The following is a 16,018-nucleotide window of genomic DNA, read 5'->3' on the forward strand; positions in this document are numbered from 1 at the left end:
GATGGGGTAAAGGAGGGATTGTTGAGAGGGGCTGGGGGTTGGGGGGATGGACTGATTGGCTGAAGGAGGGATTATTAAAAGGAGCAAAGGGGGGGGGAATGGACTGATGGGGTAAAGGAGAGATTGTTGAAAGGAGTGGGGGAGTGGGGGGAGGGAAATGGACCGATGGGGTCAAAGAGGAAAGATTGAAAGCATCAGGGGGGTGGGAATGGACCAATGAGGGTTGAAAGTTGCAGAGGGTTTGGAGCAGACTGATGGGGTGAAGGAGGAAAGATACACCATGGGTGGTGAAGATGGTGGTCAAGTTTCATTGAAATTATGTGTGGTTTCAGAAAAGAAAGCAAATACATATTTGGGGAGCAACCCCCCCCCCCGTAGAACCCTTTAGACACCAACTTTTTTAATGTCGTGAACAAGCTTTAGTACATCACGGGTGTTGAAGATGGTGGTGAAGTTTCAACAGAATTGTTTATGTAGTTTTGGAGAAGAAAGCAATTATACATATTTTGGTGGTCAACCCCCTTAAATCCTCTGAGAGAAGATTTTTCTAATGTCATGAACAAACTTTGGTACGTCATGGGTGATGAAGGTTGAAGTAAAGTTTCATCGGAATTGTGTGTATCATTTCTGTGAATAAAGCAAATACTTCTTTGGGGGTGGGGGGGGCAACCAACCCCCTCCTCCCCCCACCTGTAAACTCCCTCTCCTTCAGACCCCGTTTTTTAATGTCATCACAGTTGATGAAGGTTGTGGTCAAATTTCATTGAAATCGTATTTGTAGTTTCAGAGAAGAAGTTGCAAGGATTTGTGGACGGACTGATGACGAACCATCCCATAAGCTCCCTGGAATGCCATTACAGGTGAGCTAAAAACCATCCCTGGGAATATTATTACAAACAAACTACAGTTGGAAGCTGTCCAGGGCTCAGATCCTGAAGAGAGCCCTCAGCACAAAACTTTGAGAACAGAAAACTTCACAGATTGGTCCATGAATCGTGACCCCTTACTGAAATGAAGGTGGATCCTTTGAGCCCACCCTGGGAGGACTCCATTCCACATTCTGAAACTCACATATGTAGATACCAATTAACAACACACACACACACACACACACACACACACACACACACACACACACACACACACACACACACACACACACACACACACACACACGTATTAATATAACAAGAAGATATACTATCACAGGGTACCCTTCACTGACGGGCTCATTGACGTCTCACCTCAAATGAGGGTGTATTGGTAGAAAAGGGATTTCAGTGTAAATATTCAGTGCACAGATATCGCAGTTGGTGGATATGGTGACCTTGGCAACGTCGTTCCATTCCACCAGCGAAGATTTCCAATCCATGCTTGTTGTACCTCCAAAGTACTACTTGGGAGTGAGGGTGATATTATGAAAGCTTGGCTGGGAAACTAATTTAGGCACATTTTGGGTCTACCGCCTGATGGAAGATCACCAAAGTTCTTTCCATGCCAACTGACCACCGAAAGGCACCTACAGTCATTGCAAAAAATATTGGCACCTTTGCACTTTTTTCAAATAATGCACCATCTATTCCAAAAAATTGTTGAAATTAAAAAAATCTTTTGGTATCCACATATGTATAGTTATTTGGTTTTGAGTGGAACAAAACAAAAAAAGCTGAAAATATTACTAAATCTTAGCTTATTCCAAACAGAAATCCTAAAATGGCCTGGACAATATTATTGGCACCTTTTAGAAGTTGTGAGAAAAATTGAGATTTCAAGCAGGTGATTCTCCTTCACTTTGGAATTGAACTCACCTGCGGTGAGTTGCAGGTGTCTGCAATATAAAAGTCACTCATTCAACCAGTTTGAATAGTGAAAAGGAGTTATTCTGCCGTTTTGTGTCACTGTATGTACCGCAATGAGAATGGAGAAAAGAAAGAAAACCAGAAAATTGTCTGAGGAGGTCAGACACAAGATTGTTGCCAAGCATGGACAACCTCAAGGCTACAAGTCCATCTCCAGAAACCTTGATGTTCCTGTGTCCACCGTATGCAATGTTATCAGGAAGTTTAAGGCCCATGGCACTGTAGCCAACCTGGACGTGGCCGCAAGAGAGAACTTGATCGGAGATTGCAACGAAGGATTGTTCGAATGGTGGAGAAAGCACCTCGATCAACTGTCAAACATTCAATCTGACCCTCAGAGAAAAGGTACGACAGTTTCAACTCACACCATCCGTCACCAACTCAATGAAAGGGCATTCTTTGGTAGGAGACTCAGGATGGCCCCGTGAGAGTGAGAGTGAGTGAGAGAGTGAGAGAGTGAGAGAGTGAGAGAGTGAGAGAGTGAGAGAGTGAGAGAGTGAGAGAGTGAGAGAGTGAGAGAGTGAGAGAGTGAGAGAGTGAGAGAGAGAGAGAGAGAGTGAGAGAGTGAGAGAGTGAGAGAGTGAGAGAGTGAGAGAGTGAGAGAGTGAGAGAGTGAGAGAGTGAGAGAGTGAGAGAGTGAGAGAGTGAGAGAGTGAGAGAGAGAGAGAGAGAGAGAGAGAGAGAGAGAGAGAGAGAGAGAGAGAGAGAGAGAGAGAGAGAGAGAGAGAGAGAGAGAGAGAGAGAGAGAGAGAGAGAGAGAGAGAGACACAGAGACACAGAGACACAGAGACACAGAGACACAGAGACACAGAGACACAGAGACACAGAGACAGAGAGACCTGACTGGAGTTTGCCAAAACACACCTGAACAAGCCAAAATACTTCTGGGAGAATATCCTGTGGACAGATGAGAATGAATTAGAGATTTTTGGTAAAACACATCATCTCTATGTTTACGGAAAACAAAATGAAGCTTTCAAAGAAAAGAACACTTTCCCTACAGTCAAACACGGAGGAGGTTCAGTGATGTTTTGTGGCTGCTGTGTTGCCTCTGGCACTGAGTGCCTTGAATGTGTGCATGGTATCATGAAATCAGGAGATTACCAAGGCATTTTCTGGCGCAATTTTCAACCGAGTGTCAGAAAGCTTGGTCTCCGTTGAAGGTCATGGGTCTTGCATCAGGACAATGACCCTAAACACACTTCAAAAAGCACCCAGGAATGGTTCAAGACAAAACGCTGGGCTATTCTGAAGTGGGCAGCAATGAGTCCAGATCTAAATCGCATTGAACACTTGTGGGGAGATCTGAAAACAGCAGTTGGGAGAAGGTACCCTTCAAATCTGGGAGAACTGGAGCAGTTTGCATAAGTTTTTCTCACAGCATTTCATTCTGGTTTCCCATTCGATGATCCACAGGTCAGTCGTTTCAGTTTCACTTTTCTACATGTTTCATTTTCGGATATCAGTTTCGATTCGTCATTGCAACTTGTGATGCAACAACAATGGTGTACGAAAAACGTCATCAAAAAGGATTTTTGGGGGAATATTTTTCGATTTTCTAAATGGTGGAGATTGGTCTCAAGTGGCTTAAAGGGTCTTAAAAGGTCAAAAAGTGCTCTAAAGTGTTTTAAGGGCCTTAAATGGGTCTAAATGTTTAAAAGGGTCTAAGGGTGAAGGAGCAAAAGTGGTGTGAGGTGTCCAAAATGATCTGAAATTGTCCAAAGTGTCTTAAAAGGTCTATCGGTCTGAGAAGTGTTGATAAGGATCGAAGATGGTTTACACGTCTCAAAATGGTGTAAATGGGTTTTAAAGGGTCTCATGGGGTCTACAGGCCATACGGGATGTAAAGGAGTGAAGCTGTAGAAAATAAATTACCTCATGTTAGTAAATAAATTTCCTCTGGAGTGCAACACGGCAATAATTTGTCGAATTACCTCCTCACGACTGCTAAAACCGCCTTTTTAGGTGCATCATGGTTAAACATTTGATCGTAGAAAGTTTTTTTTTTCATGAATTAACTTTGGGAACTCAAAGCAGTGATGTCACAAACAAAAAAACATTTCGGTTTTATATGTGGAGGTGGACAACTTATTTTCCTGTCGCAGCCTTTTCTTCCTCTTCTCAGGGAGGTGGCGTCACTTTTTTTTCTTCCTTCCATCGACCAGCTTGCAGTGAGATCTCACGGCAAAGCCATGGCGAATGGAGTAATGGACAATCATAACCTCATTCAGGGTTGTGGGAAAGGTCGTTACAAAACGGCTCTGGAAACACCCCCGACCCCCTGTAAGTGTAAAATTCAATAACATTCGGACACACCCCCACCAAACCCCCAACCGTGACGTGTTACTACATCATTCTTGAATGGCCTCTCAGATAAGAGGTCAGAGATATTGATATTATTGTAAGAAAACAAACATATCTCACCTGTGATTGAATGTTTCTGTGACAGTGACCAGAAACCATTTGAAACAAACAATGGAAAAATGGTTGCCAAGGTCACCGGCTCCATCCACGACGATATTTCGTCACTGAATTTTTACACTGAATTCCCGTTTCTACCAACAATACGCACTCCAATTTTTTTTTCATTTGAGGTGAGACGTCTACGATGAAATTAATGAAGCGTCTAAGATCAATTTACGATCAAAAAATCAAATCACGACGTGAACTTTGTTCTTTTAAACTTGATGATACATGTATACTTGAGGTGTATATTTGGTGAATTTAGCTAGGATGGCTTCCTTTTTTTAGACAAACTCTCTTCACCTTTGAGAGTTACGTCTTTCGATGAGCAGTAAAAATTACCTTTAAATCGATGTGTTTGATTGTATTTGTGCTATGTTTTTTATTTTATTTTTTTTCTATGATTTCCGCATTTGAGAGGTCACGTGACTCTTCCTTCTCCGATTTTTCCCATCACGGTGATCTGACATTTGGTGAGGTCTTAATTGACACTTATTTTTCACATTTGACACTATATTTGACGATCAGTGGTGAGCACCTCACCAAATATGTCGATATCCGGTTCAAATACGAAACAAAATGGGCTTTTTAATGAATCATTCCACATGTATGGATTGAACCTTGCTAAGATGGCGGCAGGTGGCAGCTTCGTACAGCGGATAAGCACAATAATTGTGCGTTTTTATGAGAAAAGCATGAATTTTCTGACATAGTTAGTGAATACCATAAGGTTTATTTTCAGATGTGGAGGGAAGTCAGATTTGACCTCTGAGGACCGTGGGAGGTCAAATCCAAGATGGCCGCCAGTCCACCGGGCCGTGAGAGGTCAAATCCAAGATGGCCGCCAGTCCACCGGACCGTGAGAGGTCAAATCCAAGATGGCCGCCAGTCCACCGGGCCGTGAGAGGTCAAATCCAAGATGGCCGCCAGTCCACCGGACCGTGAGAGGTCAAATCCAAGATGGCCACCAGTCCACCGGGCCTAATGTTCAAACACGTTTAATTTTGGAACTAAACAGTGTAAAAAAACATTTAAGGTGTCATTTCCAACTAAGTTTGGAATGGCCATTCGTTTAGTGATACTTTTGAGATCGCCAGGAGCAAAGGAAATGCATTTCGATGAAGGTCAAGGTCAAATTACGTTAAAAAAAACTTTTGGACATTCTTTTGGTAAAGACAATGGATTGGACCTATGCCATATAGCGAAACTTCGCTTCCACTTTGACACTATAGGGATAATAATACAAAAAAAATGTAACAGAATAGTCCCATGCTGCGTCTATTTAATACTTTATTAATAGCAATGATGATGATGGTAATGGTAGTGATCAAAATCTAACAGCCTCCAGAACAGAAGCACAGTGCAGTGCACTTGAGCGCAGCTTTGGCACACTTGTACCGTCCAGTGGATCCTTTCTCACAGCGACAGTGGATCAATTCATGGCACGATTTTGATGCTTCGGGGAGAGTGGTCTAAAGCAGCTGCCACCCAGTTGTTTCCTTTGTCTAGCCCCAGTCAGATGGCTCTGGCATCTCTGGATCCAGGACCAATGCCTGGTTCCAACAGTTGGCCTGGGAGCAAGTGCGCTTGATGTGCTGTTTGAGTGCTGCCTGGGTTGGAGGAATGTTCTCTAGAGTTCTAGACTTCTGTGTGAAGAGCTGTTTCCTGGCATGATTCACTTCCGTGCTCTCACTGGTTCGGTCGTACATTAGCACTACAAATCGCTCCAGCAGTAACATTGTAATCTGAGTCTGACACTCTGAGTCTGAGTAGTCTGAGTCTACTAACAGTCTGAGTAATCCTTCACTGACCTCACTTGGCATGCATAGGAGTTCATTGAAAGCATCGTTTACCTCTGGGAAAGACTTCCAAGTTTCCCAGGCAGTCTTCTTTCCTCTGCCAGCGAATGCAGATACAGTGTCACACCCGGTGAAAGCGTGAAGGACTGGGAGAGTCAGACACTGTGTTGGATTCATTGTGGCAACCATTTCGTGAACAGCTATGTAACTGAAGCTTGACCCGACACCAAAGGCAACCCACAGCTCATTAGGAGCTGTCTTGCTGAATGAAGCTACAGCCTGTACTACCATATCAGTATCAACGGTACGTATGGTCACCTTCTTACACCCCTTTTGCACAGCATCTGCCACATGCAGAAGTAGACGAGTGTCGGCCTCCTCCTGCGAACATGGGGCAAGGCAGGCCAAGTATGACTCAGCCGGAGAGCAAAGGACTCTACTTCCATCTGTTGCATACAGTTCCTTGACCTCTGCTAGAGGAAGATGAACAACTACGCGTGACAGGAAAGCAAACAATTCGGTTTTGTTATCATCGCATCGAAGGAAGTCCTTCCAGTTCTTTGGTATCACAGTGGAAGGAGCCACTCTTTTCCTGGTGCCTTTTCCCCTCTTCTGTCTTGTTGAGGCTTTGATGCTGGCGGGTAGGTATACATCCCAGACAAGGTCGATGCGGCTACTTTTCTTAAAAACACAATGAAAGCACCAACTACCATACCACATTTTACATCTAGGCTATCTTCTTAGATACATGTCAATATCTAGGATTTCTTTATTGGTAAGGGTCAACAAAACATAGAACTCTTCAGATAACGTATCTATACCCAGCTAGTCTAAGCATGGATATACACAATACATAACTGCGCCACATCCGCCTCAAGCACACCCTCTGAAGGGCTAAATAACTAAATTCGCCACAATGACACCACTCGGTATTCATTTGCAAATTTCAACTGATTGCTTATTTTTGATAATTTTTTACCTTGACCTTGACCTTGACCTAAATTATCTCGTTGAATTCTGACATTCTCAAAGGTATCACCAAATGAATGGGCATCCCCAATTTAGTTGGAAATGACACCGTAAATGTTTTTCTGCGCAGTCTGGTTCCAAAATTAAGGACGTTTGAACATTAGACCCGGGTGACGAGTGGCCATCTTGGATTTTACCTCTCACTGTCCCCTCAGAGGTCAAATCTGACTTCCCTCCACTCTCCACATCCGAAAATAAACATTATGGTATGACCTAACTATATGCTAGAAATTTCATGCTTTTCTCATAAAATGCACAATTTGTTAAAATATGAGAGCTTATCTGCTGTACTAGCTCAGGTGTTTATAATTTATGAATTCTGAGAAAAAGACTGTTTAAAACCCCAATTTAGGTACACCGTGGTAAACAATGTTGTCCTACAAAGTTTCGTGGTGATTAACCTTCAGACCTCAGAGGAGTCTGGTCACAAACAAACAAACAAACATTTTGCTTATATATATATATATATATATATATATATATATATATATATATATATATATATATATATATATATATATACATATATATATATATATACATATATATATATATATATATATATATATACATATATATATATATATATATATATATATATATATACATATATATATATATATATATATATATATATATATATATATATATATATATATATATATATATATATATATATATATATATATATATATATATATATATATATATACTGAAACGCAAAAGAAACTTACCACCTTTTAAACCTTCAAATATCAAGAATAACACTGCGTGTAGTAAATGTGTGAACTTATTTGTGGACAAGAGTGTCCTCACTGTCAGACAAAACGGTCATGGATGGTAACTTGAACCTTCAATGGTCACTTCATAGCACAGCTGTTGAACAGCCGTTTTGACTGTCAGTGATTAGCCAAGGGGTACGGGATGATTTTAATGAGCTCCACGTGATGTCTTTATAATGCCTTTGAAAAGGCCAGTGCAAAATGGGCATTTCAATCAACATGCCACGATTGTCAAGGAATCAACGGCAGTGTGCCTTGGGCATACTGCAAGGCGGATTGAGCTACCGTGAGGTGGCACGTCGCCTTGGCTGTTCACACCAGACGATATCGGCCCTGGTGGACAGAGACACCCTCCACAACTCTGCAGATGACAGACCTCGATCAGGGAGGCCAAGAGTCACCACTGCAAGGCAGGACAGGCAGATGGTCCTAAGTCAGATGGCTTCAGACATCGAGGACTGAGTGGGACACAATCCAGCAGCAATCCATCCAAAGACTGGTAGGCAGTATGCGCCGACGATGCACTGCCTGTATCCAAAACAATGGTGGCCACACACGCTATTGAAAGGGGACTGACATTGCACCCTGTGCTGTTCTGTACTGGAGAACAAACTGATGAGATGGTATATCTTGGTGAAAAACTTGACATGTCATCAATAAAATGCCAATGTTTCAATTAGCAATTGTTGGTTTGTTTTATTTTGAACTGTTACAATTTTATTACATTTCAAACAAGTGGTAAGTTTCTTTTGCGCTTCAGTAAATATATATATATATATATATATATATATTTTTATATATATATATATATATATATATATATATATATATATATTGTATATATACAAATATACATATATATATATATATATATATATATATATATATATATATATATATATATATATATATATATATATATATATATACAAATATACATATATATATATATATATATATATACATATATACATACATACATATACATATATACATATATATATATATATATATATATATATATATATATATGTATATTTGGTTTTTTTGGAGAGTTCAATATTTGGAGAGTTCAATATCAACAGCCTTGACAATCGTGACTATATATATATATATATATATATATATATATATATATATATATATATATATATATATATATATATATATATATATATATATATATATATATATATATATATATATATATATTGTTGTGGTTACCAGATTCGCAAACCACCATTCAGGTCCCTTAGGTGAGGTATCTCGGTAAGTGCATGTGTAGTTAGGCCCAGACCCGTTGTCTAGTGGGAATACATGTCATTTATGCGAGCTGCGACTCTTCAGGATAGCCGTTTTTCTTTTACTATCTTTATTTTGGACCAACCGCCATGATTACCACCACAACCACAACATCAAGCACCAACCACAACGCCGCTTCACCACAACCGCCACGACCTTCCCGTCACACCTCGCAACCGTAGCATCGCCACCGTTCTTGCCCCGCTGTGGGTACCGGTGTTGGATTCGTGCAGAGCGCGCGTCGAACAGCGTGTACAAAATCACGGATTTTGTGCTTCAAAAACGGATCAAAAACGACACACGCCCACTTTTTGCCGTCCAATCGGTGAGCGAGGGGCGATTTGGCCCCGCCTCCAGAACGATCGATATATGCAAATTTGTGGATCAAAAAGCCTTCACGCCCACTTTTTCTCGGGCCAATGGGGAGCGAGGTGAAAGGTCAAAGGGAGGGGGTCAAAGGCGAAGCTACGGGGGGATAAAAGGACGGTGTTCGTCAGTCAGCAGAACGAGAAGGAGTCGGAACGGAGGGGACGAGTGTGGAAGTCTGGAGCCCGAAGCCTGCAGTAGCTGGAGAAGCTGAAGAGAGTCGAACGAGGGGAGCCCAAAGAAGAGTCCAGGGTGGAGAGTCCAGAGGCGGAGAGGCGGCAGCGGCGAAGGCAGACGAGGGGGTGCTCGCGACGGTGCCGGGAGCTGCACGCCCGAGGAAGGCCGGCAGCGGCGAAGGCAGACGAGGGGGTGCTCGCGACGGTGCCGGGAGCTGCACGCCCGAGGAAGGCCGGCAGCGCGACCTGGCCGAGGTGGAGACGCACACCAGGGATAATAAAGATCCTCTATACCCCGAGCATCAGCAACCCCCTCCTGTTTCCCCCCGCGCTGAGATAGTGCGACCAAGGGGGCCCCTTTTCCCACCCCCTGCCTGACACTGTCCGCGAGGCCCGCGGAGAGAGGCGCCATCGCCGCTCCACGTCTCATCACCAGACGGGTAGGCGCGACCCGGTCCCGGCCTCAGGCCCCCCTCATCCTTGAGGGTATTTCTTTTCCTTGGTTTTGGGTATGTGTTGTCGGCGCCGTCTGTGAAGTAGAATTGTATAAGTGTTGCCGTGTGCTCGGTAGTCGGTATTAGCTCTGCATTGTTTTCGCTTTTATATTTGCTTTTTGTGTAAATGGAATTGTGTTTTCTTTTTTTTGTGTGCATTTGGTGGAATTGTATTTGTGTGCTTCCCGTGTGCCGCGAATAAATGTGCTTTATTGTTGAACTGTTCTCCCGCTTCGCTTCGTCTTTTCCCCCATTGAACCCTCATCTTGCTTCACGTAAAGGGTTGGTAGTGGGCTGAGTACGCCCGAAAATTAATCGAACCGTCGAGGTCGACGATAACACCGCTCGGTTATTCTGATAGTACGGAACGGGTCGCTTAAGTGGCCCGTGTCCGAAGTCGACCTGCGGCGAGGTGCGATCGCCCGGTCTACCCTCCGCGTGGGTACTTAGGTAGGTCGAATTTGGCGAGCAACCCTATCCCACGCGGGGGCTGATTGGCTCGATCGCGGTGAGACCAAAAGGTCCACCCGTGACTGGTTCCCGGCGTTAGTCCGAGAGGGTCACGACTGGATTGTCCGTCCGGTGGGCGACGTGCCGCGATTCGAGTTACGTGGCCGTCAGCACGCCGGCGGGCGCGAAATCCGCAACACTGGTGTCAGGAGTGGGATACAAATTCATCGCCTTCCTCGCGGCACTGGTATCGGAGACAGGAAAACGGGCTCTCCTGTCTCCGGCTAAATTCACGGGAATCGGTCCAGGGGTGAGAGAAGCGACCCCCGATTCCCTCCAAATTACGAGCGAGCAAATTAACCCTTTAGGAGAAGCAAGATGGCGTCTCAAGGCGAGCGGGAGCCGGGGGTATTAGAAATGGATGTAGAATGTGTAGAATCCATGGTCCAGGATGGAATCCCCGAGCAGGAAATGTTGATTGTGCAGGAACACGGACTCGCCCAACTGAACCCAGAGCCCGAAATGGGTGCGGCAGCGGCCGCAGTGTATGACACCTCCCCCCCCTCTCCACCAAAACCCTTCCCCAACCCTTGCCGAAACGGCTCAGCTGAGTGCATCCAACATGGCCCAGCTATGCGCCATGCTGGCGGCAATGAACGAAAAGATGAATGCGAAAATGATCGAAAAGATGGAAGCGAATATGAAAAACGAAATGAAAGGCATGAACGAACAAATGAACGAAAAGATGGATACAAATACAAATGAAGTGAAAACGACGATGGATGCGAATACACAGCAAATGAGGGAAGAAATGAAAGAGCTGCGGGGTGAGACGCAGAACATGGGCCGATGCCTGCAGGCGGGCATGAAGGCCGTGAGCAGGGAACTTAAAATGGCGACTCCACGTGTCGGAGCGGGCGAGCTGGAGGGGGGTGCAACGGCTGACAGGCCCACGGTGGAGGCGGGTGAAAAAATAATTCAGGGGGCGTGTTGGGCGAGGGTCGTGACGATGACCGAAAGGGAAAAATTAAATGGGGAGACCAAAACGTGCGAGACGAGACACGAGGTGACGACAAAGGAAATAATAATAGTTGAGACAAGGGAGGTAAAGGGTGAAGAGTTGGCAGAGACACGGGAGATAGAAAAAATAGAGGAAAGACTACACGAGGAAGACGGGGTAAGTGACGCACACACACACACGGAGGTAGTGGAGGATAAAGGGGGTGAGCTGGCGGACTGGGTAGAGACCCAGTGCGAGCACCTGGATGGCCTCCTCCAGGAACAAGGGGAGGGAGTATGCCCCCTTGAGGTGAGTCACGACCAGGTGAGTTCGGTCGTGTTTTGCGAGGTTGAGGGGACGAGTGCTGTGGACGGGTGCACGGAGAGCTTGGGGGGTATAGAGGCCCCGGAGACCCTTGTGGGGACACGAATCCCCAGTGTGGTTGTCCCTGTGTGTGTGGTGCAAGGCGTGAGTGCGTCCCCGTGTGTGGAAGCGACCCCGTGTGTGAGTGGTGTGGTGGCGATGGTGCCAGGGTACGTGCTTCCCAGCACGCCATGTGTGGATGAGGCACCGTGTGTGTGAGGCCGTGTGTGTGAGTGAAACGGCCAGTGTGAGTGAGGCACCGCGGGTTAGTGCTCCCGCGTGTGTGGATGAAACGGCCAGTGTGGATGAGGCACCGCGGGTGAGTGCCCCCGCGTGTGTGGATGAGGCACCGCGGTTGAGTTCCCCCGCGTGTATGAGTGAGGCACGGTGTGTGGATGAGGCACAGCGGTTGAGTGCCCCCGCGTGTGTGAGTAGTATGGTTTGTGTGAGTAGTGAGGCACGCGTGAGTGAACGGCCGTGTGCAAGGTCGCTGTGTGCAAGGGAGACCGTGTGTGTGAGAGAGCGGTATGAGAGGGAGATGTCGGTTGGCATGCGGGAGCACGCAGCCGCATCTCCCGGTGTGAATGTGATGGAGTGGACTGTGTGCGTCGTGACACGCAGGTATGCGTGGGTCGAATGGCGACGGAGACGGCGACAGAGGAGAGAAAGCCGAGTAGCGGCTGTAGTTGTTTCGTGGACCGTGCCGGGTTCACCCAGCAGTGAGCACGAGGTCCGTGCTGTGCAACGCACGAGACCGCCACGTGCTCGCTTGCGAGAGTGAAGTCCCGGTCCGGAAACGCACGCGGTGGATTTGCCGATCCCGCGGACGGACAAAGTTTAGGCAGGTAAACGGATTTGGACCGGACGGGTTCTCCACGCGATCGTGTGTGTTAAGCTCCAACGGGCAAAGCACATGTGTTCGCGTGGGGAACCCCTCGAGACGTGGGGCTTGTGCTTTTTCTTTTTTTTGCGCACGGTGACGTCATGGCTGCACGTGTGGTTGGAATCCGGCAGGAGGGGTATCTCTGCCGGATGGTCCCGTCCAAGGAGGGACGAGGAACACGTGCAGCTGCATGACGTCACGGACAGGTGCAAAGTGCGCGAGCTCTGAGTTGCCGCGCAGGTGCTGCGCATGAAAAAAGAAAAAGCAAGCCTCACTTTCGGGTGTACAGGATTCCTGGGCAAGGGGTGAAAGACCCCCTTACCCTGGGCACAGGATGGAAACTAGTTAGGGGGAAGGGTTAGCTTAGCTAGACCGACTTCATGGGGCAGGGGTAAGTCCTCATGGAGTCCGTGGAATGGATTAGTTAGAGGGATTTAGATGAGCTTTAGGTTGGGAAATAAAATGATTTATTTGAAGACAGTGACAGACTTGTGGATGTGTAGTGGGGACGTAGCTTAGCTACGTAGGTTAAATGGAACGTGCTATAGTTTAAGGGACGACGTGGGAGCACGAGTTAGTTAGGGGGTGCAGATAGAAGGATGGCAGAGTTCAGTGGTGTGTGTGTTGAAGAGTTGGTGAGTTGTGAGGCATGTGCTTGGTGAGTGAGTGAGGCCAGCGGGTCTGTGTGAGTGGAGCGAATGGGGAATGCATGGTGCGATGAGTGATTGGGGGGAGGAGTGACTCCCGCCCAAGGGACCCCGGGGTCAGAGTAAAGTGAGTTAGCTGGGTTAGTCAAATTGAAAAATGGAGGTCGTTTTGCTGTTGGTGGGAAAGTAGGCTCGAAACCCATTTGGAGGGGTGCAGGAGCCCTGTTGATGGGCTTGGGAGCGTGGCTGCGAAAGGTGAGTATCGCTGAGTGGGTACCCCGGGCACCAGGCTAGTCGGCCGCGGTAGGCCAAGGGCCCATGGGGGGCCGGGATAGAGTAGTGGGCACGGGTGCGCCTGCTTGGTGCGGGGGCCCGGGGCGCCATAAGCCGCGTGGGCAGTGTTGTGGGCACGGGTGACCCTCGGAAAGGGGCCCGGGAGGCCGGCCTGCCACTTGTGCGTTTCAGGGGAGGTGCCATGGGGGGCACTCCCCGGTGTTAGGGAGCTGGTAGGCTCGGAGGCAGTGTAGTGCCCGGGGGTGCCATAGCGGGAGAATCGGCAGAGGGTCGTGCCTGCCAAAGGGAGCCACGTGTCCCAGCCAGGAGACCGTGTGAGGGCACGGAGAGAAAATTGGGGGGCGAGGCCCGAAATTGTGAGGACACCAACACAGGCGACGGGAATCTGGGTTGATAGAACCAATAGTTTAAGCGAGAGGCGCTTGTTGAAAGCCCCGGGGTAGTTTAACAGTTAAATGGTTAGGGTAGATTAGGAGATGTACCCCTCCGCACCATCCATCCCCTCGCTCTCGTTGTGGGCCGCTGGACCCACTTTGGGTTAGATCGCCGAGCTCTGGGGAGGCCATTCTGAGGCTTGAGTTGGGCCTCGACACAGGACGTTAGCTCTCCCTTATTCCCCTCCGGGAAGGGAACGTAGGGGTTGGGAGTAGGCTAGGTGACAGGATAGGTTAGCCGAACAAGGACGATAAAGGGGGTTAGGGGACGATTTATAGAGGGGAAGTAAACATAAAAATAAAAATAAAAAAATAAATAAGTTGGGGCTAAATTGGGGTTTGGACAAATTAAGGGAGTGGGTATGTACAGTGACAGGCAAAGGCGATAGGTGGGAGGGAGACAGGTAGGTAGGTCCGAGCCCGCCTTCCAAGTGGCCAGCACCACCGCACTCCCTCCACCAACCTCCACTGAACGGAAAAGGCTGGCCAACTTCATCGGCTGGCCGTGTTTTGCTTCAAGGCGGAGGCCGGCCAACTTGATCGGCAGCTGTTGTGTTGCTGCAAGGCCTGTGCCGGCCGGATCATCTGCAGCTGTGGTACTTCAAGGCCTGTGCCGGCCAGTTCATCTGCCGGCTGTGTTTGCCTGCAGCGGCCTTATTCTGCGGGCTGAGTTTGCCTGCTCACCTTTGCCATGCCATGCCCACTGCCCATGTTCACCAGCCCCGTTCAATTTTGCTTTGCCCCCCCTGTTCATTTCCATGTGCGCCAGGATCAAGGCAACAGTTTGCAAGCTGCGAGAACTGCCCTGTTGGCAGCTACAACACGGGCCTGCAGTGGCAGCCCGTGCACCGTGTTTTGCGTCCATCCATTCATCCATTCATTCGTTGTGCTCATTGCGTGTGCCACTTGAGCTGGCACGGAGACTACGTTTGTGCAGCCCATGCACCGTTGTGGTTCACAGTGTTCAGCTCAAAAGGGAAGGCCTTGGACTGCGTGTGAGCAGCCAGCCACGTTCCCTGTGACCTGCATTGTTTTGAGCCAGAGACTGCATGCGGGCAGCCTGGCTCCCTGCTAACTGCTTTCTTTTTGCAGAGTTCAGTGATCCTGGGCCATGGTTTAGTGTAAAATTTGTAAGTTAAGGTTAAGATGTACTGTACATATGAGTGCGCCCCCGGCATGTTTGTCTTAGCGCCGGCAATTTTATTTAAGTCGTCCGTGTGAGTGAGTTTGTTTAGATAGTTACGCAGCCCTTAGGTTATTTATTTTGGGGACACGAATACCATGAATGTCGCACTCAGGGATCCGTCGGTAAAATGTACTTGGGGAAAACTACACATGATGGCACACGAAAATTTGACGACTCGGGACGAGTCTGTAAAAAGGGAAGGGGGTAGTGTTGTGGTTACCAGATTCGCAAACCACCATTCAGGTCCCTTAGGTGAGGTATCTCGGTAAGTGCATGTGTAGTTAGGCCCAGACCCGTTGTCTAGTGGGAATACATGTCATTTATGCGAGCTGCGACTCTTCAGGATAGCCGTTTTTCTTTTACTCTCTTTATTTTGGACCAACCACCATGATTACCACCACAACCACAACATCAAGCACCAACCACAACGCCGCTTCACCACAACCGCCACGACCTTCCCGTCACACCTCGCAACCGTAGCATCGCCACCG

General features: G+C 47.2%; 1 protein-coding gene across 1 annotated transcript in view; it reads left to right on the plus strand.

The window, feature by feature from the left end:
• The first annotated feature begins 4,735 nt into the window (after window positions 1-4,735).
• Window positions 4,736-16,018, plus strand: part of LOC147027047 (transmembrane protein 150A-like) — a 170,104-nt gene continuing 158,821 nt past the window's right edge. The window contains exon 1 of the mRNA XM_085883148.1: window positions 4,736-4,795. The gene's annotated coding sequence lies outside the window, so the exon portion shown is untranslated. The remainder of the gene's footprint in view (window positions 4,796-16,018) is intronic.

The sequence above is a fragment of the Eptatretus burgeri genome, chromosome 5 (assembly GCF_056783735.1).
Source record: "Eptatretus burgeri isolate ZD-2024b chromosome 5, Ebu_testis_v1, whole genome shotgun sequence".
NCBI lineage: Eukaryota > Metazoa > Chordata > Myxini > Myxiniformes > Myxinidae > Eptatretus > Eptatretus burgeri.